This window comes from Somniosus microcephalus, unplaced genomic scaffold (assembly GCF_052327205.1).
Source record: "Somniosus microcephalus isolate GS21.2 unplaced genomic scaffold, FLI_Smic_1.0 unresolved_chr2, whole genome shotgun sequence".
NCBI lineage: Eukaryota > Metazoa > Chordata > Chondrichthyes > Squaliformes > Somniosidae > Somniosus > Somniosus microcephalus.
Genome location: NW_028225180.1, coordinates 62,869,842 through 62,893,375, shown reverse-complemented (window position 1 = coordinate 62,893,375; position 23,534 = coordinate 62,869,842).

The following is a 23,534-nucleotide window of genomic DNA, read 5'->3' as shown; positions in this document are numbered from 1 at the left end:
GGCCGAGGACCAAGTGGCTCCAGGCATATCCTCCTCAGATGAGGAGGAGGAGGAGGGGGAGGAGGAGAGCGAAGACAAACATCTTGCAGAGGCTCATCAACCAGCGGCAGCAGTGCGCGTGAACATTGGTGGCCGGCATGCAAGGGACGCGCTCATATAGGCCAGATTTGCTGAGCCTCGCCCATGAGGGACTATTGCCTCGCATCCTTTTAACTGAGCACTGAAAATAGCCAGGGAGCAGCGGAGTTCTAGTGATGTGACCACCATACTGACCTCAAAGTGAAAGTCCCATTCGTGAAATGACACACGCCACAACTACAGCAGTAGCCAACAGATGTTTTAATCACATTATTCTAATGGCTTTCAACCATAACACATTGAATTCCACCCAAGTGACTACCCTTGTGACTATTTGTGCAGTTTATTTCTCTTACGCGTGCTCCTACGTAGTGGTACCCCAGTGGCATCAGCAGATGTGGAGGCCCCTTGCTCACTTCCTTGCTGCTCCTGTCTGGACACCTTTGGCGGGCGTCCTCTGGGTCTGCGAGCCTGCAAGGGCTGCGCAGCAGTCTCCTGCTCCTGCGGCTGTGCAGGGGTTGAGACGCCGATCTCACTTGGGTGCTGACTCAGGTGGGGCTCTGACCGAGGACTTGTCAGTGGCATGGAAGTTTGAGCGCATGGAGAGGAGCCCCCACCTCCTTGTTCTCTGCCACCATCATCCCTCTCATGGGTCAGGTCCCCTTCAGCGCTTGCAAGTGGCGAGAGAGCACCTTGCTGCACATCAGGGGAGCCATGGGGACCCGTGTCGGGACTGGCAGTCCTTCTCAGAGGGACTGCCATGAAGGTCTGTTTTCTCCATTCAATAGCTGCGCATCGCTCCTCCAGAGATGTCAGTCTAGTCTGAACACTCACCATGTTTTCATCACTCGCGCGACGTCTCTCCTCCATGGCCATAGCCAGCCTTTCCACGGAGGTTGCCATCCTTTCCATGGTAATGCCTTGATGCGCCAATGACTCCACAAAGGCTCTGCTCGTGTTAGCGGCGGACTCCTCCATTCTCTCCGCACTCGCAGCAGCCCTGGAGACAAAACCTGCCAGAGGCTCCTGCATAGTTTCCTGGAGTGCTATCACCGCTGATACTGTGGATCGACCCAGAGGCAGAGGGTCGACATGCAGCTGAGCCGAGCTGGGAGAGTGCTGCGCCCTCCGACTAGGACTCTCCACTGCTGTCCCTGTCTCCACCATCTGCTGAGGCTCACTTGTGAGCTGTGATACACCAGGTGACGACACTACTCTATGTCCCGAAGGTCCCACCGAGGTGTCAGTTTCTGCGCTGGTGCTGGGTGCGTTGCCTTCTGCTGACGCTGCGCCCTCAGAGGTTGCAGCTTCCTCTGAGGAGTCTCGTAGCTGAGGCTGAACCTCCTCCTGCGTCCTGGAGACGGGAGCTTGCGATGGACCTGTGGGGGAGTAAAGGAAAGTGTCAGAGATGAGAGGCCAGGGTTACCTGCACAGTGCTTATTGCAGATGATCAGAGGTCCATCTGTTAGAGCTTCCAAGTCATTATCAGCGAGTCATGCAATGCAATTGAGAGAGTTGGAAAACTCTTCTGTCACCAGCTTGCTCTGCTGCACCGGTCTCTCCGTCCCCCACTTGTGTGTCATCCTGGACGCCGACGATGTCCAGGACCGCCTCCTCCCATGGGGTCAGCTGGGCTAAGAAGGCTGCCCCTTGCCCTGGCTTGGCTCGCTCTGCTCGGTTGTCAGCACTCTTTTCCTGCAATGGGGGAGACAAGTGGAGTTTGAGCGAGAATGAATGAGTGAGTGTAGAGAATCGATGGCATAGATGCTTCGAAGGAGAGAAAGATGGAGTGAGATGGCAAGACCAAGGGCCCTCCCTATGTGATGTATGTTGCTTTCATAGCATGACAGTGATAGGGAGTGTGAGGGCTGCATAGTCCATTAGTTTGGTGAATGTGATCATAGAGAGAGGGAGTGAGTGGGAAAGGGTGCATGGATGTCAGTGCCAAGTGGGATGTGGAGGAAGAGATTGGTAAAGCTGAGAGCTGGCGAGGAAAGGCAATGGGGGTCAGATTAAGAGTGATGGGAACATCATACTCACTTTTCCAGTGCGCAGAAGGTCATGGAAGCGTTTGCGACATTGTCTCCACGTTCTGATGGTATTGCTGGTGTCGTTCACTTGCTCTGCCACCCTCAGCCACACAGCTTTGGCTTGCTGGGGTGGCTTCTTCCTCCCCGAGGAGGGGAAGAGCACCACCCTGCTCTTTTTCGCTCCCTCCACCAATGCCTGGAGGGCTGCCTCGTCAAATCTGGGGGCTGCCTTCCTCCGACGTGTCGCCATGACTGATCATGTTCACAGCAGCTGCTTGGGCAAGAAGCTTGGCAGTCTGATGAAGTCAGGAAGGCTTGTGGAAGCCCTTAAAAGAAGCAGCATTGATGATCTCACCTGAAAAGCTCTCAGGCTAGGGGTTCCCATTCGTGGGGAATCAATTGGGCTTTTAAATCAAAATTGCATCAGCTGCAGCTTCCAAGTCATTTGTGGGATTTTGCTACGGGGGCGGGTTTCCCACACGAATTCTGCACGATGTGGGAAATAGATGCAATTTTGATTTAACAGCCCAATTGATTCCCCACTTGTGGGAACCCCGAGCCAGAGAGCTATTAAGTTACGAAGATCGCCTCTCATTTGCAGGCAGCGCTGCGGCATAGTGGTTAGCACTGTTGTATCACAGCGCTAGAGACCCTGGTTCGAAGTCCGGCCTCGGGTGACTGTCTCTGTGGAGTTTGCACATTCTCACCATGTTTGCGTGGGTTGGCTCCGGTGTCCTCCCACAGTCTAAAGATGTGCAGGTTAGGTTGATTGGCTATGGATAAATTGGCCCTGGCAGCGGCTGCTACCATCATCAATCATGGCGACACATCGGAGTAAGGTGTGACGAGGCAGCCAATCAACCTAAGCCGCGCATCTTTGGACTGTGGGAGGAAACCGGAGCCCCTGGAGAAAACCCACGCAAACACGGGGAGAATGTGCAAAGTCGTCACAATCAGCCGTGGCCGGATTCGAGCCCGGGTCCCTGGCCTCTGTGAGGCAACAGTACTAACCACTATGCTGCCTGGAACATTGGGACGGAAGTCTGGATGGGAATGTGTTCGGCCGCCTTACCGGGGCTTGGGGTGCTCCATTCCCGCTTGGGGAACCGAGTTGTGGTCGTCAAATGGCCTTTGTGCAGTTTCTGAAACACTGGTTAATGAGTTGTCAAGGTAGGAAATCATAGACCAAAAGGGCATCTCATTAACTGAAATTTTGAACATCGACAACTGGTTAACCAAAAGTCAGAGCGACAAATGATTAACCAAGGAGGCAACTCAGTAACTGGAATTTCAATGTGGCAACTGGTTAACCAAAGATACAAGTCGGAAACTGAAATTTCAAGGAGGCAACTGATTAACTGAATACTTGGCATTCACATTGGGGACGGAAGTCTGGATGGGAACGTATTCGGCCGCCTTACCGGGGCTTGGGGTGCTCCATTCCCGCTTGGGGAACCGAGTTGTGGTCGTCAAATGGCCTTTGTGCAGTTTCTCTAACAGTGGTTATTGAGTTGTCAAGGTAGGAAATCATAGTCCAAAAGGGCATCTCATTAACTGAAATTTTGAACATCGACAACTGGTTGACCAAAAGTCATAGCGACAAATGATTAACCAAGGTGGCAACTCAGTAACTGAAATTTGAACATCGACAACTGGTTAACCAAAAGTCAGAGCGACAAATGGTTAACCAAGGAGGCAACTCAGTAATTGGAATTTCAATGTGGCAACTGGTTAACCAAAGATAAAAGTCGTAAACTGAAATTTCAAGGAGGCAACGGATTAACTCAACACTTGGCATTCACATTGGGGACGGATGTCTGGATGGGAATGTATTCGGCCGCCTTACCGGGGCTTGGGGTGCTCCATTCCCGCTTGGGGAACCGAGTTGTCGTCGTCAAATGGCCTTTGTGCAGTTTCTGAAACACTGGTTAATGAGTTGTCAAGGTCAGAGCGACAAATGATTAACCAAGGAGGCAACTGATTAACTGAATACTTGGCATTCACATTGGGGACGGAAGTCTGGATGGGAATGTATTCAGCCACATTACTGGGGCTTGGGGTGCTCCATTCCCACTTGGGGAACCGTTTTGTGGTCATCAAATGGCCTTTGTGCAGTTTCTGAAACACTGGTTAATGAGTTGTCAAGGTCAGAGCTACAAATGATTAACCAAGGAGGCAACTGATTAACTGAATACTTGGCATTCACATTGGGGACGGAAGTCTGGATGGGAATGTATTCGGCCGCCTTACCGGGGCTTGGGGTGCTCCATTCCCGCTTGGGGAACCGAGTTGTGGTCGTCAAATGGCCTTTGTGCAGTTTCTGAAACATTGGTTACTGAGTTGTCAAGGTAGGAAATCATAGACCAAAACGGCATCTCATTAACTGAAATTTTGAACATCGACAACTGAATAACCAAAGGTCAGAGCGACAAATGATAAACCAAGGTGGCAACTCAGTAACTGAAATTTGAACATCGACAACTGGATAACCAAAAGTCAGAGCGACAAATGATTAACCAAGGTGGCAACTCAGTAACTGAAATTTGAACATCGACAACTGGTTAACCATAAGTCAGAGCGACAAATGATTAACCAAGGAGGCAACTCAGTAACGGAAGTTTGAACATCGACAACTGGTTAACCAAAAGTCAGAGCGACAAATAATTAACCAAGGAGGCAACTGATTAACTGAATACTTGGCATTCACATTGGGGATGGAAGTCTGGATGGGAATGTATTCGGCCGCCTTACCGGGGCTTGGGGTGCTCCATTCCCACTTGGGGAACCGAGTTGTGGTCGTCAAATGGCCTTTGTGCAGTTTCTGAAGCACTGGTTAATGAGTTGTCAAAGTAAGGGCGACAAATGATTAACCAAGGAGGCAACTGATTAACTGAATAGTTGGCATTCACATTGGGGACGGAAGTCTGGATGGGAATGTATTCGGCCTCCTTACCGGGGCTTGGGGTGCTCCATTCCCGCTTGGGGAACCGAGTTGTGGTCGTCAAATGGCCTTTGTGCAGTTTCTGAAACACTGGTTAATGAGTCGTCAAGGTAGGAAATCATAGACCAAAAGGGCATCTCATTAACTGAAATTTGGACATCGACAACTGATTAACCAAAAGTCATAGCGACAAATGATTAACCAAGGTGGCAACTCAGTAACTGAAATTTGAACATCGACAACTGGTTAACCAAAAGTCAGAGCGACAAATGGTTAACCAAGGAGGCAACTCAGTAATTGGAATTTCAATGTGGCAACTGGTTAACCAAAGATACTAATCGTAAACTGAAATTTCAAGGAGGCAACTGATTAACTGAATACTTGGCATTCACTTTGGGGACGGAAGTCTGGATGGGAATGTATTCGGCCGCCTTACCGGGGCTTGGGGTGCTCCATTCCCGCTTGGGGAACCGAGTTGTGGTCGTCAAATGGCCTTTGTGCAGTTTCTGAAACACTGGTTAGTGAGTTGTCAAGGTAGGAAATCATAGACCAAAAGGACATCTCATGAACTGAAATTTTGAACATCGACAACTGGTTAACCAAAAGTCATAGCGACAAATGATAAACCAAGGTGGCAACTCAGTAACTGAAATTTGAACATCGACAACTGGTTAACCAAAAGTCAGAGCGACAAATGGTTAACCAAGGAGGCAACTCAGTAATTGGAATTTCAATGTGGCAACTGGTAAACCAAAGATTAAAGTCGTAAACTGAAATGTCAAGGAGGCAACTGATTAACTCAATACTTGGCATTCACATTGGGGACGGATGTCTGGATGGTAATGTATTCGGCCGCCTTACCGGGGCTTGGGGTGCTCCATTCCTGCTTGGGGAAGCGAGTTGTGGTCGTCAAATGGCCTTTGTGCAGTTTCTGAAACACTGGTTAATGAGTTGTCAAGGTCAGAGCGACAAATGATTAACCAAGGAGGCAATTGATTAACTGAATACTTGGCATTCACATTGGGGACGGAAGTCTGGATGGGAATGTATTCAGCCACATTACCGGGGCTTGGGGTGCTCCATTCCCACTTGGGGAACCGTGTTGTGGTCATCAAATGGCCTTTGTGCAGTTTCTGAAACACTGGTTAATGAGTTGTCAAGGTCAGAGCTACAAATGATTAACCAAGGAGGCAACTGATTAACTGAATACTTGGCATTCACATTGGGGACGGAAGTCTGGATGGGAATGTATTCGGCCGCCTTACCGGGGCTTGGGGTGCTCCATTCCCGCTTGGGGAACCGAGTTGTGGTCGTCAAATGGCCTTTGTGCTGTTTCTGAAACACTGGTTAATGAGTTGTCAAGGTAGGAAATCATAGACCAAAACGGCATCTCATTAACTGAAATTTTGAACAACGACAACTGAATAACCAAAGATCAGAGCGACAAATGATAAACCAAGGTGGCAACACAGTAACTGAAATTTGAACATCGACAACTGGATAACCAAAAGTCAGAGCGACAAATGATTAACCAAGGTGGCAACTCAGTAACTGAAATTTGAACATCGACAACTGGATAACCATAAGTCAGAGCGACAAATGATTAACCAAGGAGGCCACTCAGTAACGGAAGTTTGAACATCGACAACTGCTAAACAAAAGTCAGAGCGACAAATAATTAACCAAGGAGGCAACTGATTAACTGAATACTTGGCATTCACATTGGGGACGGAAGTCTGGATGGGAATGTATTCGGCCACCTTACCGGGGCTTGGGGTGCTCCATTCCCACTTGGGGAACCGAGTTGTGGTCGTCAAATGGCCTTTGTGCAGTTTCTGAAACACTGGTTAATGAGTTGTCAAAGTCAGAGCGACAAATGATTAACCAAGGAGGCAACTGATTAACTGAATACTTGGCATTCACAATCGGGACGGAAGTCTGGATGGGAATGTATTCGGCCGCCTTACCGGGGCTTGGGGTGCTCCATTCCCGCTTGGGGAACCGAGTTGTGGTCGTCAAATGGCCTTTGTGCAGTTTCTGAAACACTGGTTAATGAGTTGTCAAGGTAGGAAATCATAGACCAAAAGGGCATCTCATTAACTGAAATTTTGAACATCGACAACTGGTTAACCAAAAGTCATAGCGGCAAATGATTAACCAAGGTGGCAACTCAGTAACTGAAATTAAAACATCGACAACTGGTTAACCAAAAGTCAGAGCGACAAATGATTAACCAAGGAGGCAACTCAGTAACTGGAATTTCAATGTGGCAACTGGTTAACCAAAGATACAAGTCGTAAACTGAAATTTCAAGGAGGCAACTGATTAACTGAATACTTGGCATTCACATTGGGGATGGATGTCTGGATGGGAATGTATTCGGCCGCCTTACCGGGGCTTGGGGTGCTCATTTCCCGCTTGGGGAACCGAGTTGTGGTCGTTAAATGGCCTTTGTGCAGTTTCTGAAACACTGGTTAATGAGTTGTCAAGGTAGGAAATCATAGACCAAAACGGCATCTCATTAACTGAAATTTTGAACATCGACAACTGAATAACCAAAGGTCAGAGCGACAAATGATAAACCAAGGTGGCAACTCAGTAACTGAAATTTGAACATCGACAACTGGATAACCAAAAGTCAGAGCGACAAATGATTAACCAAGGTGGCAACTCAGTAACTGAAATTTGAACATCGACAACTGGTTAACCATAAGTCAGAGCGACAAATGATTAACCAAGGAGGCAACTCAGTAACGGAAGTTTGAACATCGACAACTGGTTAACCAAAAGTCAGAGCGACAAATAGTTAACCAAGGAGGCAACTGATTAACTGAATACTTGGCATTCACATTGGGGACGGAAGTCTGGATGGGAATGTATTCGGCCGCCTTACCGGGGCTTGGGGTGCTCCATTCCCACTTGGGGAACCGAGTTGTGGTCGTCAAATGGCCTTTGTGCAGTTTCTGAAGCACTGGTTAATGAGTTGTCAAAGTCAGGGCGACAAATGATTAACCAAGGAGGCAACTGATTAACTGAATACTTGTCATTCACATTGGGGACGGAAGTCTGGATGGGAATGTATTCGGCCACCTTACCGGGGCTTGGGGTGCTCCATTCCCGATTGGGGAACCGAGTTGTGGTCGTCAAATGGCCTTTGTGCAGTTTCTGAAACATTGGTTAATGAGCTGTCAAGGTAGGAAATCATAGACCAAAAGGGCATCTCATTAACTGAAATTTTGAACATCGACAACTGGTTAACCAAAAGTCATAGCGACAAATGATAAACCAAGGTGGCAACTCAGTAACTGAAATTTGAACATCGACAACTGGTTAACCAAAAGTCAGAGCGACAAATGGTTAACCAAGGAGGCAACTCAGTAATTGGAATTTCAATGTGGCAACTGGTTAACCAAAGATACAAGTCGTAAACTGAAATTTCAAGGAGGCAACTGATTAACTCAATACTTGGCATTCACATTGGGGACGGATGTCTGGATGGGAATGTATTCGGCCGCCTTACCGGGGCTTGGGGTGCTCCATTCATGCTTGGGGAACCGAGTTGTGGTCGTAAAATGGCCTTTGTGCAGTTTCTGAAACACTGGTAAATGAGTTGTCAAGGTCAGAGCGACAAATGATTAACCAAGGAGGCAACTGATTAACTGAATACTTGGCATTCACATTGGGGACGGAAGTCTGGATGGGAATGTATTCGGCCGCCTTACCGGGGCTTGGGGTGCTCCATTCCCGCTTGGGGAACCGAGTTGTGGTCGTCAAATGGCCTTTGTGCAGTTTCTGAAACATTGGTTACTGAGTTGTCAAGGTAGGAAATCATAGACCAAAACGGCATCTCATTAACTGAAATTTTGAACATCGACAACTGAATAACCAAAGGTCAGAGCGACAATTGATAAACCAAGGTGGCAACTCAGTAACTGAAATTTGAACATCGACAACTGGATAACCAAAAGTCAGAGCGACAAATGATTAACCAAGGTGGCAACTCAGTAACTGAAATTTGAACATCGACAACTGGTTAACCATAAGTCAGAGCAACAAATGATTAACCAAGGAGGCAACTCAGTAACGGAAGTTTGAACATCGACAACTGGTTAACCAAAAGTCAGAGCGACAAATAATTAACCAAGGAGGCAACTGATTAACTGAATACTTGGCATTCACATTGGGGATGGAAGTCTGGATGGGAATGTATTCGGCCGCCTTACCGGGGCTTGGGGTGCTCCATTCCCACTTGGGGAACCGAGTTGTGGTCGTCAAATGGCCTTTGTGCAGTTTCTGAAGCACTGGTTACTGAGTTGTCAAAGTAAGGGCGACAAATGATTAACCAAGGAGGCAACTGATCAACTGAATAGTTGGCATTCACATTGGGGACGGAAGTCTGGATGGGAATGTATTCGGCCGCCTTACCGGGGCTTGGGGTGCTCCATTCCCGCTTGGGGAACCGAGTTGTGGTCGTCAAATGGCCTTTGTGCAGTTTCTGAAACACTGGTTAATGAGTTGTCAAGGTAGGAAATCATAGACCAAAAGGGCATCTCATTAACTGAAATTTGGACATCGACAACTGGTTAACCAAAAGTCATAGCGACAAATGATTAACCAAGGTGGCAACTCAGTAACTGAAATTTGAACATCGACAACTGGTTAACCAAAAGTCAGAGCGACAAATGGTTAACCAAGGAGGCAACTCAGTAATTGGAATTTCAATGTGGCAACTGGTTAACCAAAGATACAAATCGTAAACTGAAATTTCAAGGAGGCAACTGATTAACTGAATACTTGGCATTCACTTTGGGGACGGAAGTCTGGATGGGAATGTATTCGGCCGCCTTACCGGGGCTTGGGGTGCTCCATTCCCGCTTGGGGAACCGAGTTGTGGTCGTCAAATGGCCTTTGTGCAGTTTCTGAAACACTGGTTAGTGAGTTGTCAAGGTAGGAAATCATAGACCAAAAGGACATCTCATTAACTGAAATTTTGAACATCGACAACTGGTTAACCAAAAGTCATAGCGACAAATGATAAACCAAGGTGGCAACTCAGTAACTGAAATTTGAACATCGACAACTGGTTAACCAAAAGTCAGAGCGACAAATGGTTAACCAAGGAGGCAACTCAGTAATTGGAATTTCAATGTGGCAACTGGTTAACCAAAGATTAAAGTCGTAAACTGAAATTTCAAGGAGGCAACTGATTAACTCAATACTTGGCATTCACATTGGGGACGGATGTCTGGATGGTAATGTATTCGGCCGCCTTACCGGGGCTTGGGGTGCTCCATTCCTGCTTGGGGAAGCGAGTTGTGGTCGTCAAATGGCCTTTGTGCAGTTTCTGAAACACTGGTTAATGAGTTGTCAAGGTCAGAGCGACAAATGAATAACCAAGGAGGCAATTGATTAACTGAATACTTGGCATTCACATTGGGGACAGAAGTCTGGATGGGAATGTATTCAGCCACATTACCGGGGCTTGGGGTGCTCCATTCTCACTTGGGGAACCGTGTTGTGGTCATCAAATGGCCTTTGTGCAGTTTCTGAAACACTGGTTAATGAGTTGTCAAGGTCAGAGCTACAAATGATTAACCAAGGAGGCAACTGATTAACTGAATACTTGGCATTCACATTGGGGACGGAAGTCTGGATGGGAATGTATTCGGCCGCCTTACCGGGGCTTGGGGTGCTCCATTCCCGCTTGGGGAACCGAGTTGTGGTCGTCAAATGGCCTTTGTGCTGTTTCTGAAACACTGGTTAATGAGTTGTCAAGGTAGGAAATCATAGACCAAAACGGCATCTCATTAACTGAAATTTTGAACAACGACAACTGAATAACCAAAGATCAGAGCGACAAATGATAAACCAAGGTGGCAACACAGTAACTGAAATTTGAACATCGACAACTGGATAACCAAAAGTCAGAGCGACAAATGATTAACCAAGGTGGCAACTCAGTAACTGAAATTTGAACATCGACAACTGGTTAACCATAAGTCAGAGCGACAAATGATTAACCAAGGAGGCCACTCAGTAACGGAAGTTTGAACATCGACAACTGCTAAACAAAAGTCAGAGCGACAAATAATTAACCAAGGAGGCAACTGATTAACTGAATACTTGGCATTCACATTGGGGACGGAAGTCTGGATGGGAATGTATTCGGCCACCTTACCGGGGCTTGGGGTGCTCCATTCCCACTTGGGGAAACGAGTTGTGGTCGTCAAATGGCCTTTGTGCAGTTTCTGAAACACTGGTTAATGAGTTGTCAAAGTCAGAGCGACAAATGATTAACCAAGGAGGCAACTGAGTAACTGAATACTTGGCATTCACATTGCGGACGGAAGTCTGGATGGGAATGTATTCGGCCGCCTTACCGGGGCTTGGGGTGCTCCATTCCCGCTTGGGGAACCGAGTTGTGGTCGTCAAATGGCCTTTGTGCAGTTTCTGAAACACTGGTTAATGAGTTGTCAAGGTAGGAAATCATAGACCAAAAGGGCATCTCATTAACTGAAATTTTGAATATCGACAACTGGTTAACCAAAAGTCATAGCGGCAAATGATTAACCAAGGTGGCAACTCAGTAACTGAAATTTGAACATCGACAACTGGTTAACCAAAAGTCAGAGCGACAAATGATTAACCAAGGAGGCAACTCAGTAACTGGAATTTCAATGTGGCAACTGGTTAACCAAAGATACAAGTCGTAAACTGAAATTTCAAGGAGGCAACTGATTAACTGAATACTTGGCATTCACATTGGGGATGGATGTCTGGATGGGAATGTATTCGGCCGCCTTACCGGGGCTTGGGGTGCTCATTTCCCGCTTGGGGAACCGAGTTGTGGTCGTCCAATGGCCTTTGTGCAGTTTCTGAAACACTGGTTAATGAGTTGTCAAGGTAGGAAATCATAGACCAAAACGACATCTCATTAACTGAAATTTTGAACATCGACAACTGAATAACCAAAGGTCAGAGCGACAAATGATAATCCAAGGTGGCAACTCAGTAACTGAAATTTGAACATCGACAACTGGATAACCAAAAGTCAGAGCGACAAATGATTAACCAAGGTGGCAACTCAGTAACTGAAATTTGAACATCGACAACTGGTTAACCATAAGTCAGAGCGACAAATGATTAACCAAGGAGGCAACTCAGTAACGGAAGTTTGAACATCGACAACTGGTTAACCAAAAGTCAGAGCGACAAATAATTAACCAAGGAGGCAACTGATTAACTGAATACTTGGCATTCACATTGGGGACGGAAGTCTGGATGGGAATGTATTCGGCCGCCTTACCGGGGCTTGGGGTGCTCCATTCCCACTTGGGGAACCGAGTTGTGGTCGTCAAATGGCCTTTGTGCAGTTTCTGAAGCACTGGTTAATGAGTTGTCAAAGTCAGGGCGACAAATGATTAACCAAGGAGGCAACTGATTAACTGAATACTTGTCATTCACATTGGGGACGGAAGTCTGGATGGGAATGTATTCGGCCACCTTACCGGGGCTTGGGGTGCTCCATTCCCGATTGGGGAACCGAGTTGTGGTCGTCAAATGGCCTTTGTGCAGTTTCTGAAACACTGGTTAATGAGCTGTCAAGGTAGGAAATCATAGACCAAAAGGGCATCTCATTAACTGAAATTTTGAACATCGACAACTGGTTAACCAAAAGTCATAGCGACAAATGATAAACCAAGGTGGCAACTCAGTAACTGAAATTTGAACATCGACAACTGGTTAACCAAAAGTCAGAGCGACAAATGGTTAACCAAGGAGGCAACTCAGTAATTGGAATTTCAATGTGGCAACTGGTTAACCAAAGATACAAGTCGTAAACTGAAATTTCAAGGAGGCAACTGATTAACTCAATACTTGGCATTCACATTGGGGACGGATGTCTGGATGGGAATGTATTCGGCAGCCTTACCGGGGCTTGGGGTGCTCCATTCCTGCTTGGGGAACCGAGTTGTGGTCGTAAAATGGCCTTTGTGCAGTTTCTGAAACACTGGTTAATGAGTTGTCAAGGTCAGAGCGACAAATGATTAACCAAGGAGGCAACTGATTAACTGAATACTTGGCATTCACATTGGGGACGGAAGTCTGGATGGGAATGTATTCAGCCACATTACCGGGGCTTGGGGTGCTCCATTCCCACTTGGGGAACCGTGTTGTGGTCATCAAATGGCCTTTGTGCAGTTTCTGAAACACTGGTTAATGAGTTGTCAAGGTCAGAGCTACAAATGATTAACCAAGGAGGCAACTGATTAACTGAATACTTGGCATTCACATTGGGGACGGAAGTCTGGATGGGAATGTATTCGGCCGCCTTACCGGGGCTTGGGGTGCTCCATTCCCGCTTGGGGAACCGAGTTGTGGTCGTCAAATGGCCTTTGTGCAGTTTCTGAAACACTGGTTAATGAGTTGTCAAGGTAGGAAATCATAGACCAAAACGGCATCTCATTAACTGAAATTTTGAACATCGACAACTGAATAACCAAAAGTCAGAGCGACAAATGATAAACCAAGGTGGCAACTCAGTAACTGAAATTTGAACATCGACAACTGGATAACCAAAAGTCAGAGCGACAAATGATTAACCAAGGTGGCAACTCAGTAACTGAAATTTGAACATCGACAACTGGTTAACCATAAGTCAGAGCGACAAATGATTAACCAAGGAGGCAACTCAGTAACGGAAGTTTGAACATCGACAACTGGTTAACCAAAAGTCAGAGCGACAAATAATTAACCAAGGAGGCAACTGATTAACTGAATACTTGGCATTCACATTGGGGACGGAAGTCTGGATCGGAATGTATTCGGCCGCCTTACCGGGGCTTGGGGTGCTCCATTCCCACTTGGGGAACCGAGTTGTGGTCGTCAAATGGCCTTTGTGCAGTTTCTGAAACACTGGTTAATGAGTTGTCAAAGTCAGAGTGACAAATGATTAACCAAGGAGGCAACTGATTAACTGAATACTTGGCATTCACATTGGGGACGGAAGTCTGGATGGGAATGTATTCGGCCACCTTACCGGGGCTTGGGGTGCTCCATTCCCGCTTGGGGAACCGAGTTGTGGTCGTCAAATGGCCTTTGTGCAGTTTCTGAAACACTGGTTAATGAGTTGTCAAGGTAGGAAATCATAGACCAAAAGGGCATTTCATTAACTGAAATTTTGAACATCGACAACTGGTTAACCAAAAGTCATAGCGACAAATGATTAACCAAGGTGGCAACTCAGTAACTGAAATTTGAACATCGACAACTGGTTAACCAAAAGTCAGAGCGACAAATGATTAACCAAGGAGGCAACTCAGTAACTGGAATTTCAATGTGGCAACTGGATAACCAAAGATACAAGTCGTAAACTGAAATTTCAAGGAGGCAACTGATTAACTGAATACTTGGCATTCACATTGTGGACGGAAGTCTGGATGGGAAAGTATTCGGCCGCCTTACCGGGGCTTGTGGTGCTCCATTCCCGCTTGGGGAACCGAGTTGTGGTCGTCAAATGGCCTTTGTGCAGTTTCTGAAACAGTGGTTAGTGAGTTGTCAAGGTAGGAAATCATAGACCAAAAGGGCATTTCATTAACTGAAATTTTGAACATCGACAACTGGTTAACCAAAAGTCATAGCGACAAATGATTAACCAAGGTGGCAACTCAGTAACTGAAATTTGAACATCGACAACTGGATAACCAAAAGTCAGAGCGACAAATGATTAACCAAGGAGGCAACTCAGTAATTGGAATTTCAATGTGGCAACTGGTTAACCAAAGATACAAGTCGTAAACTGAAATTTCAAGGAGGCAACTGATTAACTGAATACTTGGCATTCACATTGGGGACGGAAGTCTGGATGGGAATGTATTCGGCCGCATTACCGGGGCTTGGGGTGCTCCATTCCCGCTTGGGGAACCGAGTTGCGGTCGTCAAATGGCTTATGTGCAGTTTCTGAAACACTGGTTAATGAGTTGTCAAGGTCAGAGCGACAAATGATTAACCAAGGAGGCAACTGATTATCTGAATACTTGGCATTCTCATTGGGGATGGAAGTCTGGATGGGAATGTATTCGGCCGCATTACCGGGGCTTGGGGTGCTCCATTCCCGCTTGGGGAACCGAGTTGTGGTCGTCCAATGGTCTTTGTGCAGTTTCTGAAACACTGGTTAATGAGTTGTCAAGGTCAGAGCTACAAATGATTAACCAAGGAGGCAACTGATTCACTGAATACTTGGCATTCACATTGCGGACGGAAGTCTGGATGGGAATGTATTCGGCCGCCTTATCGGGGCTTGGGGTGCTCCATTCCCGCTTGGGGAACCGAGTTGTGGTCGTCAAATGGCCTTTGTGCAGTTTCTGAAACACTGGTTAATGAGTTGTCAAGGTAGGAAATCATAGACCAAAAGGGCATCTCATTAACTGAAATTTTGAACATCGACAACTGGTTAACCAAAAGTCATAGCGACAAATGATTAACCAAGGTGGCAACTCAGTAACTGAAATTTGAACATCGACAACTGGTTAACCAAAAGTCAGAGCGACAAATGATTAACCAAGGAGGCAACTCAGTAACTGGAATTTCAATGTGGCAACTGGTTAACCAAAGATACAAGTCGTAAACTGAAATTTCAAGGAGGCAACTGATTAACTGAATACTTGGCATTCACATTGTGGACGGAAGTCTGGATGGGAAAGTATTCGGCCGCCTTACCGGGGCTTGTGGTGCTCCATTCCCGCTTGGGGAACCGAGTTGTGGTCGTCAAATGGCCTTTGTGCGGTTTCTGAAACAGTGGTTAATGAGTTGTCAAGGTAGGAAATCATAGACCAAAAGGGCATCTCATTAACTGAAATTTTGAACATCGACAACTGGTTAACCAAAAGTCATAGCGACAAATGTTTAACCAAGGTGGCAACTCAGTAACTGAAATTTGAACATCGACAACTGGATAACCAAAAGTCAGAGCGACAAATGATTAACCAATGAGGCAACTCAGTAATTGGAATTTCAATGTGGCAACTGGTTAACCAAAGATACAAGTCGTAAACTGAAATTTCAAGGAGGCAACTGATTAACTGAATACTTGGTATTCACATTGGGGACGGAAGTCTGGATGGGAATGTATTCGGCCCCATTACCGGGGCTTGGGGTGCTCCATTCCCGCTTGGGGAACCGAGTTGTGGTCGTCAAATGGCTTATGTGCAGTTTCTGAAACACTGGTTAATGAGTTGTCAAGGTCAGAGCGACAAATGATTAACCAAGGAGGCAACTGATTCACTGAATACTTGGCATTCACATTGGGGACGGAAGTCTGGATGTGAATGTATTCGGCCGCCTTACCGGGGCTTGGGGTGCTCCATTCCCGCATGGGGAACCGAGTTGTGGTCGTCAAATGGCCTTTGTGCAGTTTCTGAAACACTGGTTAATGAGTTGTCAAGGTAGGAAATCATAGACCAAAACGGTATCTCATTATCTGAAATTTTGAACATCGACATCTGATCAACCAAAAGTCAGAGCGACAAATGATAAAACAAAGTGGCAACTCAGTAACTGAAATATGAACATCGACAACTGGTTAACCAAAACTCAGAGCGACAAATGATTAACCAAGGTGGCAACTCAGTAACTGAAATTTGAACATCGACAACTGGTTAACCAAAAGTCAGAGCGACAAATGATTAACCAAGGAGGCAACTCAGTAACAGAAGTTTGAACATCGACAACTGGTTAACCAAAAGTCAGAGCGACAAATGATTAACCAAGGAGGCAACTGATAACTGAATACTTGGCATTCACATTGGGGACGGAAGTCTGGATGGGAATGTATTCGGCCGCATTACCGGGGCTTGGGGTGCTCCATTCCCGCTTGGGGAACCGAGTTGTGGTCGTCAAGTGGCCTTTGTGCAGTTTCTGAAACACTGGTTAATGAGTTGTCATGGTCAGAGCTACAAATGATTAACCAAGGAGGCAACTGATTAACTGAATACTTGGCATTCACATTGGGGACGGAAGTCGGATGGGAATGGATTCAGCCGCTTTACCGGGGCTTCGGGTGCTGCTTTCCCACTTGGGGAACCGAGTTGGGGTCGTCAAATGGCCTTGTGCATTGACTGAAACACTGGTTAGTGAGTTCTCAAGGTAGGAAATCATAGACCAAAAGGGCAACTCAGTAACTGAAATTTTGAACATCGACAACTGGTTAACCAAAAGTCATAGCGACAAATGATTAACCAAGGTGGCAACTCATTAACTGAATATTGAACATCAACAACTGGTTAACCGAAAGTCAGAGCGACAAATGATTAACCAAGGTGGCAACTCAGTAACTGAATATTGAACATCGACAACTGGACAACCAAAAGTCAGAGCGACAAATGATAAACCAAGGAGGCAACTCAGTAACTGAAATTTCAATGTGGCAACTGGATAACCAAAGGGACAACTCGATAACTGAAGTTTCAAGGAGGCAACTCATTAACTGAATACTTGGCATTCACATTGGGGACGGAAGTCGGATGGGAATGTATTCAGCCGCCTTACCGGGGCTTCGGGTGCTGCTTCCCCGCTTGGGGAACCGAGTTGGGGTCGTCAAATGGCCTTGTGCATTGTTTGAAACACTGGTAAATGTGTTGTCAAGGTAGCAAATCATAAACCAAAAGGGCAACTCATTAACTGAAATTTGAATATCGACAACTGGTTAACCAAAAGTCAGAGCGACAAATGATAAACCAAGGAGGCAACTCAGTAACTGAAATTTGAACATCGACAACTGATTAACCAAAAGTCAGAGCGACAAATGATTAACCAAGGAGGCAACTCATTAACTGAATACTTGGCATTCACATTGGGAATGGAAGTCGGATGGGAATGTATTCAGCTGCCTTACCGGGGCTTCGGGTGCTGCTTTCCCGCTTGGGGAACCGAGTTGGGGTCGTCAAATGGCCTTGTGCATTGTTTGAAACACTGGTTAATGTGTTCTCAAGGTAGCAAATCATAAACCAAAAGGGCAACTCATTAACTGAAATTTGAACATCGACAACTGGATAACCAAATGTCAGAGCGACTAATGATTAACCAAGGAGGCAACTCAGTAACTGAAATTTGGACATCGACAACTGATTAACCAAGAGTCAGAGCGACAAATGATTAACCAAGGAGGCAACTGATTAACTGAATACTTGGCATTCACATTGGGAACGGAAGTCCGAAGGGAATGTATTCAGCCACCTTACCGGGGCTTCGGGTGCTGCTTTCCCGCTTGGGGAACCGAGTTGGTGTCGTCAAATGGCCTTGTGCATTGTTTGAAACATTGGTTAATGAGTTGTCAAGGTAGCAAATCATAAACCAAAAGGGCAAGTCATTAACTGAAATTTTGAACATCGACAACTGGTTAACCAAAAGTCAGAGCGACAAATGATTAACCAAGGTGGCAACTCAGTAACTGAAATTTGAACATCGACAACTGGTTAACCAAAAGTCTGAGCGACAAATGATAAACCAAGGAGGCAACTCAGGAACTGAAATTTCAATGTAGCAACTGGATAAACAAAGGGACAACTCGATAACTGAAGTTTCAAGGAGGCAACTCATTAACTGAATACTTGGCATTCACATTGGGGACGGAAGTCTGGATGGGAATGTATTCAGCCGCCTTACTGGGGCTTCGGGTGCTCCTTTCCCGCTTGGGGAACCGAGTTGGGGTCGTCAAGTGGCCTTGTGCATTGTTTGAAACACTGGTTAATGAGTTGTCAAGGTAGCAAATCATAAACCAAAAGGGCAACTCATTCACTGAAATTTGAACATCGACAACTGGTAAACCAAAAGCCAGAGCGACAAATGATAAACCAAGGTGGCAACTCATTAACTGAAATTTCAAAGAGGCAACTCATTAACTGAAATTTGAACATCGACAACTGATGAACCAAAAGTCAGAGTGACAAATGATAAACCAAGGTGGCAACTCATTAACTGAATATTGAACATCGACAACTGGTTCACCAAAAGTCAGAGCGTCAAATGATAAGCCAAGGTGGCAACTCATAAACTGATTTTTAAAAATTGAGAACTGGATAACCAAAAGTGGGAACACATGTTTCGGACGGGCTTACAAACGGCAGGCTGACGCCCGGCAGAGGCCCGGGCTTTGCCTCCCTTGCGTAAGCGACCGTCTCCGAATCGATTAAAGGCGTAACATCGGAGTTCAGAGCGGGAAAAAAATTTCCCGAAATCGGCCGGAAAATAAAAAATTCTCCTTTGCCGCCGTGCGGCATTCGAACGGGCAGGGTAAGCCGCGTCTAACGGTGTAAAAACGGCTTGGCTCCGACGCGGGAGTGCGGAGATATGGCCGTTCAAAGTTGTACTGGAAGTACGGAAGGGGAAAGATTTGACCGCCGGTGGCCGAAAAAAGTGCCGGTGGTCGATCACAAAAGTCAAATCCGTCCCGCTGATTTGACACTTGTCATTTCTGGCAGGGGGGATTGGCGGGGTACCTGGAGAATGGTAGGAGGTGGTTTCTCGAGACTTGGTCTGTTTTCCAGATTACTGTCTAGGGCCTCCAGGTCTGCAGAGACCGACCCGGGCTGCCGTCCAACCGACTTTTAACCCTTTTTGCGTGGAATTTTTTTTCCATTTTTAACCAATTTTCGGGTTTTTGGTCGGGCATAAAAACGGCAGCCTGACGCCCGGCAGAGGCCGGGGCTTCGGCTCCCTTGCGTAAGGGACCGTTAACGAAACGATTAAAGCCGAAAAATCCGAGTTCAGAGCGGAATTTTTTTTTCGCGAAATCGGCCGAAAATTAAAAAAATTCTCCTTTGCCGCCGAGCAGGGCGGCATTCGAACGAGCACGGCAAGCCGCGTCTAACGGTATAAAAACGGCTTGGCTCCAACGCGGGAGTGCGGAGATATGGCCGTTCAAATTTGTACTGGAAGTACGGAAGGAGAAAGATTTGACTGCCTGTCGTCGAAAAAAGTGCCGGTGGTCGTTCACAAAAGTCAAATCCATCCCGCTGATTTGACACTTGTCACTTCTGGCAGGGGGGATTGGCGGGGTACCTGGAGAATGGTAGGAGGTGGTTTCTCGAGACTTGATCTGTTTTCCAGATTACTGTCTAGGGCCTCCAGGTCTGCAGAGACCGACCCGGGCTGCCGTCCAACCGACTTTTAACCCTTTTTGGGTGGAAATTTATTTCCATTTTTAACCAATTTTCGGGTTTTTGGTCGGGCTTTAAAACGGCAGCCTGACGCCCGGCAGAGGCCGGGGCTTCGGCTCCCTTGCGTAAGGGACCGTATACGAAATGATTAAAGCCGAAAAATCCGAGTTCAGAGCGGGAAAACTTTTTCCCGAAATCGGCCGAAAAATAAAAAAATTCTCCTTTTCCGCCGAGCAGGGCGGCATTCGAACGGGCACGGGAAGCCGCGTCGAACGGTGTAAAAACGGCTTGGCTCCGACGCGGGAGTGCGGAGATATGGCCATTCAAATGTGTACTGGAAGTACAGAAGGGAAAAGATTTGACCGCCTTTTGCGGGCCTCGGGTGATGCTTCCCGACCTGGGAAAGTGAGTTGCTCCCGGCAAATTGACATGTGCCATTAATGATTTCGAGACATCATTAACCAAAACATGGAAGTCCGATGGGAAAAGATTCGGGCCCTTTAAGCGGGCCTCCGGTGATGCTTTCCGGCTTGGGAAAGTGAGTTGCTCCTGGCAAATTGACATGTGCATTTAACGATTTCGAGACATGATTAACCAAAACACGGAAGTCCGATGGGAAAAGATTCGGGCCCTTTAAGCGGGCCTCGGATGATGCTTTCCGGCTTGGGAAAGTGAGTTGCTCCCGCCAAATTGACATGTGTCGTTTCTGGCAAGTGTCTCCGAACATAGTTTATGAGTTGGAGTTCGGGAAATCATTAACCAAGACGGAAGTCCCGATGAAAAAAAAAGGGCCATTTGCGGCGATTTGGGTGCTCCTGGTCGGATACAGGTGGCCGTTTGACCCGCTGATTTGACACTTGTCATTTCTGGCAGGGGGGGTTGGCGGGGTACCTGGAGTATGGTAGGAGGTGGTTTTTCGAGACTTGGTCTGTTTTCCAAATTACTGTCTAGGGCCTCCAGGTCTGCAGAGACCGACCCGGGCTGCCGTCCAACCGACTTTTAACCCTTTTTGGGTGGAAATTTATTTCCATTTTTAACCAATTTTCGGGTTTTTGGTCGGGCTTAAAAAACGGCAGCCTGACGCCTGGCAGAGGCCGGGGCTTCGGCTCCCCTTGCGTAAGGGACCGTATTCGACCCGATTAAGCCCCGAAAATGGATCCAAATGTCGGCCGACCAAGTAAGCTTGCTGGGGAGAGAGACTAAGTGCCGGGCTGGGCACCTCATTAACCAGTGAAAAGTTTTGGCTGCTGGAGAGACTAAGTCCGAGCCTGGGCACATCATTAACCATAAATGAAAAAGGCGAGGCCGAGTCTGGAGCATGGCTAACTGATTAACCAAATTGGCAAGGCCCGGGCTGAAAGTGAGTGAGCGACCCGTGGCCAGGGGGCTGGATGGCGGGAGAGAATCTAACCCCCAAAATATGGAAGTCCGATGAGAAAATATTCGGCCGCCTTTTGCGGGCCTCGGGTGTTGCTTCCCGGCCTGGGAAAGTGAGTTGCTCCCGACAAATTGACATGTGCATTTTTTGATTTCGAGACATCATTAACCAAAACACGGAAGTCCGATGGGAAAATATTCGGGCCCTTCAAGCGGGCCTCCAGTGATGCTTTCCGGCTTGGGAAAGTGAGTTGCTCCCGCCAAATTGACATGTGCATTTAACGATTTCGAGACATGATTAACGAAAACGCGGAAGTCCGATGAGAAAAGATTCGGCCGCTTCACGCGGGCCTCGGGTGATGCTTTCCGGCTTGGGAAAGTGAGTTGCTACCACCAAATTGACATGTGTCATTTCTGGCAAGTGTCTCAGAACATAGTTAATGAGTTGGAGTTTGGGAAATCATTAACCTAGTCGGAAGTCCCGATGAAGAAAAAAAAAAGTGCCATTTGCGGCGATTTGGGTGCTCCTGGTCGGATAGAGGTGGCCGTTTGACCCGCTGATTTGACACTTGTCATTTCTGGCAGGGGGGGTTGGCGGGGTGCCCGGAGATTTTCGGGAACACGATTTTCAGAACAAAATTCACTCAGCGGGAGCACTTTGAAAAGGCCCGAAAAGTGTTACTTTGCTAAAAGGCTCATTTTATCAATATAGAGACCTTTCAAAGAGTATTGGAAAGTCATATTAAATTGGTTTTGTGGCTTTTATGACTTAATGACAAAAAACTCTAAGTGTGAATCTGAAATCGTAGACAGACAGCAGAAACATATAAATAATTCCAGCGTCTAGGTTTCATTTGCTGTCTGTCACACAGGTGCCTCTGAACCGGTCAGGGCCTGTGACCCCACTGAGCTTATGCACATGCAGTGTTTGCACCAAGTTCCCCTGTGTTGTGCGCTCAGTGGGCCCGTCCAAGACAGCAGAAACAAGATGTACATGCCAGCGTCTTTAAAGTTTCATTTGTTGTCTTGTCACACAGGTGCCTCTGAACGGGTCAGGGCCTGTGACCCCACTGAGTTGTTTACTGGGGCTAATGCACAAGCAGTGTTTGTCAGATTCCACTGTGTTGTGCGCTCAGTGGGTCCGTCCGACAAGACAGCAGAAACATTCCAGCGAGTTTCATTTGTTGTCTTGTCACACAGGTGCCTCTGAACGGGTCAGGGCCTGTGACCCCCACTGAGTTGTTTACTGGGGCTAGTGCGCTCAGTGGGTCCGTCTAAAATGACAAGGCAGCAGAAACATTCCAGCGAGTTTCATTTGTTGTCTTGTCACACAGGTGCCTCTGAGCGGGTCAGGGCCTGTGACCCCATTGAGCTTTGTGAGCAACATATGCGCACGCAGTGTTTGCAATGAGATTCCCCTGTGTCGTGCGCTCAGTGGGCCTGTACGACCGATTTGGTGACTCGCATCCGTAGTGGGAGTCCCCGGGCCGTCCCAGTATAGAGAAAGGCTGGTGTTCAGGCTATTTCAGGGTTTCCTCTCGTTTCTGTCGCTGGTGACAAGACGGACATGCACACGGCGAGTCACAGAGGGTTTCGGCGCAGCTCCCGGTGTTTTCTTCCTTGGCCGCGCCCTTCTCTTTGTCCTTGTAACGTTCTCGCGTGAGTCCGAGAGGTCCTGTGATTCTCAGTGGTCCGATTCAAGCACCAGAGCGGGTGTGCGCCTCTCGAGCCCGAAATCTTGTGGTGAGGGAGTCCCGTTCTGCTAGCTGAACACGCCATTTCTCTGGCAAATGTCAGCAAAGAAACGCGCACACAGACACACGCACGCGTGGTGTAGGATGTTGTGTGAGTGGTTTTTCTTGCCTTGACGGTTACCGGTTGCAAACAGAATTAAGTTGAACCCGGCACCAACCTCTCTGTGATGGGGAGGCCATGTGCCCAGCAAGACAAAGC